The sequence below is a fragment of the Thamnophis sirtalis genome, unplaced genomic scaffold (genome assembly GCF_051295495.1).
Source record: "Thamnophis sirtalis isolate CommonGarterSnake01/CBP01778 unplaced genomic scaffold, rThaSir2_p1.2 scaffold_5, whole genome shotgun sequence".
NCBI lineage: Eukaryota > Metazoa > Chordata > Lepidosauria > Squamata > Natricidae > Thamnophis > Thamnophis sirtalis.
The window spans coordinates 44,114,436-44,117,974 of NW_028261385.1; the positions used below are offsets into that span (position 1 = coordinate 44,114,436).

At 35.4% G+C, this 3,539-nt stretch overlaps 1 protein-coding gene across 1 annotated transcript in view; it reads left to right on the plus strand.

Annotated features, from left to right (window-relative positions):
* The first annotated feature begins 3,524 nt into the window (after positions 1-3,524).
* Positions 3,525-3,539, plus strand: part of RFESD (Rieske Fe-S domain containing) — an 8,668-nt gene continuing 8,653 nt past the window's right edge. The window contains exon 1 of the mRNA XM_087715734.1: positions 3,525-3,539. This exon is cut by the window's right edge and continues 86 nt beyond it. The gene's annotated coding sequence lies outside the window, so the exon portion shown is untranslated.

Consider the following 3,539-nt stretch of genomic DNA (forward strand, 5'->3'; position numbering starts at 1 on the left):
GTTTTCTCTAGGCAAACACTATTCAAATCTACTTGAAAAGCTGGACCAGAGTAATGTTTTGTAGTTGTTCAGAATATGACTGATCTGCTAGCCCACATTCTTGCAGTGGAATTAGCCTGGATGGTTCAATGTAACCAGAAATCTAATAGCAGGATACTACTTCAGAATGTTAGGAGGGTGGGGTGACAAGTTTTGCGAGTACTGCTTTTCAGTAGCTGTCCAGTCCTTGCAAAAGCTGCTTTCAAAAATTGATGGGAGGCCATTTGGCCCATGATTCTGTCTTGGCTTGATTATTCTTTATTATTTAGTAAATTTAATTGTAAGCTTTCATTAGTCTCTGCACCTCTTACTTTTCTCCTTGGTTTAGTATGTATATATGATTATGCATTATTTCTTATGCCTCTTTTTTGTAAAGCACCAAGACTTTTTGGGATAAATAATGACAGAGAGAGAAGGAAGGTCAGCTGTAGAATACTGCACTATTAATCCACTTATATTTTCATCCCAAATCAAATATTTCCTATACTTTTAACTTTCCTACAAGTATGCCCTCATTAAATGAAAGACAAAATAAGCAGAAAATATTTTAAAAGCAACCCCAGTTTTTATTCTATTAAAAAACATAACCCAATAATAAATCAGTTTAGAAATGTTAGGAAGTTTTGTTTGAAATATTGAAATATTCCTTTGATTTAGAGCAATTTAACTCACCTGTTATATGACTGGGGTGGGGGTAGAGCAAGATAAATACTATAGGGACAAAACACTGATTAGCATTCAATCCTTAAAGCACTGGTTACATTCAAACTTAAAAATGAAATCAAATAGGACTTGCTACATAATTTAATAAATTAAATAAAATTATATTTTATAAACTATATTTTGAATCAACTTATTGTATATATTTTTATTTATTGGAAGTATAAGATAAAGTGAATAGGCTTGAATGTTTTGCAAAATATGAGGTGGAAGATTGGCTGCTGAATGATGGTTCAACATTGAGTGTATATGTACTGCCCTTTATTTGATTTCATGAATATAATCCATAGTGCCTTTGACCAGTCTCTTTCAGCCCAACCCACTTCATGGGGTTGTTGTTGTGGAGAAAATAGGCTACAGAAGGTGCATGGGCTATGTTGGTTGCTTTGAGTTATTTGTAAAAATAATAAAAGGCAAAATAAAAATAAAAATAATGAAAATTATGGTGACTTTAGAAGACAGTTTGTGGGGGCCTGAATGTGATTATGATTGGTTAAGAATCCAAATGATTTATTAAATAAAATGTATGATGCAAAAACAAGAATGAAGAGGAAAACAAAGATTAAAGATAAAAGCTGTGATTGACAGGATAAAAGGGAAAAATTGCAAGGTTTTAAGATGTGCAAATGCTGATAGGTATTATATACTTTTTACAAAAAATGAAGAATGATTTTCTGTTAAATCATTTGTTGACTTTGCTATATGGTGTGACTGTTAAGTATGTCAACCAAAACAAAATAAATGGAACAGGAATATGGTACCTACGTATGTGTGGTAAAACCAGAAGAAATGGGACCAAGAACAAATGGGTGATTAATGAACGTGACTGAATGCAATAGTGAGTGACTGATTCAAAAGAAATGCTTAGAGGTGGTTTGATAATACAGAAAAAATTTCTAAAGAGCAAATTGCAAAACTAATGTATAAAAAGTGGTTAGATTGAAAAAAAGGAAGACCAAAAGTTGTAATAAGATGGAATTGATGAGATCATCAATAAGTGATGTTTAAAGAACAAAAACAATTCATGAAGTGTTATAGAGAAATGAGTATGGTTTGTAAGGACAGAAATCTACTGGAGGGAAACAATATACTAAATATGTAAAGTAGCTTGTGCTGCAAGTCTTTTTCTTCTTAATTCTTTCATTTTTAACCCTTAATTTTTTAGGCTTTTTAAAAACTCTTTTTACACTTTGCATAGTAACTACATATCCAAAACAGAATAAAGTAATGGGTATGTTGATGAGTAAATCTGACATATTGATGTACATTATAAAATCTGATATACTGATATATTGTTGAAAGAAATGTCCTCCTGGGTTCGGCTCCAAGTGGGGAAAAAGACACTGGAGACATGGAGACTGCTTGGAAAGATGGTTTATTGGTGGACAGGACCACATGGCTTGAGTCCTGAACAGAAAAGGTGATCACATGCTTCAATGTTGGTGGAGAAAAGAGAAGAGAAGCTGAGTCCATGGTTTTATGCCCTCTCTGGCCTTTGATCTTGAATTTGTATTCTGATTGGTTGTCAGACTCCCATGGGGCCATGCAGGGGCAACTCTCTAGGCTGTGTTATGAATTGAGGTGTGATTGAGTTCTCAGATGCCATGTGGGGAGTTGGGTAAAGAGCCAATATTATCATGCCTTAATCCCATCTCCCTGGAGCTGAAGGGGAGAACTCTTTATTATATAAAGGACGGGTTTAGCCTTAATGGCCCATTGACAAAGTGGGTGGAGGCAGGAAGCCACAGGGAGCTATTCTCAATTTAAAACATGTTTCTTCCTTTTCACATCCAGGGAATATAATATTCTGCCTTTTCAATATTTCCTAGGATATTTCATTTTTCTGGGAGAGGGCTGGGTGATAACTTTCCACAATACTAAAGCTCTACCTACATTGCTTAACTTGGGCTTGCTGACAAGAAGGCTTAATTGAAAATGAACCTTCTCTGCATTTTCCACTGAATTGGAAAGGAAAGCTGCATTAGTATAATCACCTCTTACTGCTCCCTAAAGAAACATACATTACTTTTTATATTATATTGCTTATCAGACAGAACCAGGTCTGCTGCATTTTGCTGCTGTTTCTATTTTAATTAAATAAATAATTGTAGAATTACAAATGTGACAAGTTTGTTTATATACTAATCTCAGCAATGATAGAATACATGGTCCCATGTATGCCAACCTGATATTGAGAAAGAACATAAGGTTCAGAAAGGAGGTAAAAGCCAAAGGCTGCAATAAACTGTTTCATGTTCTTCAAAAATGCTGGAAGTTCTAAAAGAGGAGAGAGAATATTTTATTTCAACTGAGTCTCACAATGCATTAACATACGACCAGCTTTAGCCAATATAAAGAGCGCAGTATTTTTCCAGGTTTTAAAAAACCTGCGTAACCTTCAACCTTTTCGGGATCTGATGAAGCTGAACTGCCCTCCAAACTCCACTTGTTCTGTTTCAAATGGGGCTTCAGGGTCTCTTCTTCGTACCAGGCTTTTCCTAACCATTTCTCCCTATTATTCCTCTCGATCTGGCCAACCCCAGACCTCTGTGGCATTTTCCAAAAATCCACCATTTTGCTTCTGGTTTTGTTTCTTGAATAAACCAGGGTAGGCAGGAAAAAAAGTATTAGGGGATTTGCAAACAAGAAAGACCCTTGAAAATTTCCTCCAAAGCAACCCAAGGCATAAAGAAGCACTAATCAGCAGGCCAGGTTTTATCACGTGACGCTTATAGCGCCAATAACATTCAGATGTGACGCACCAGCAGGGGGGAGAAAAA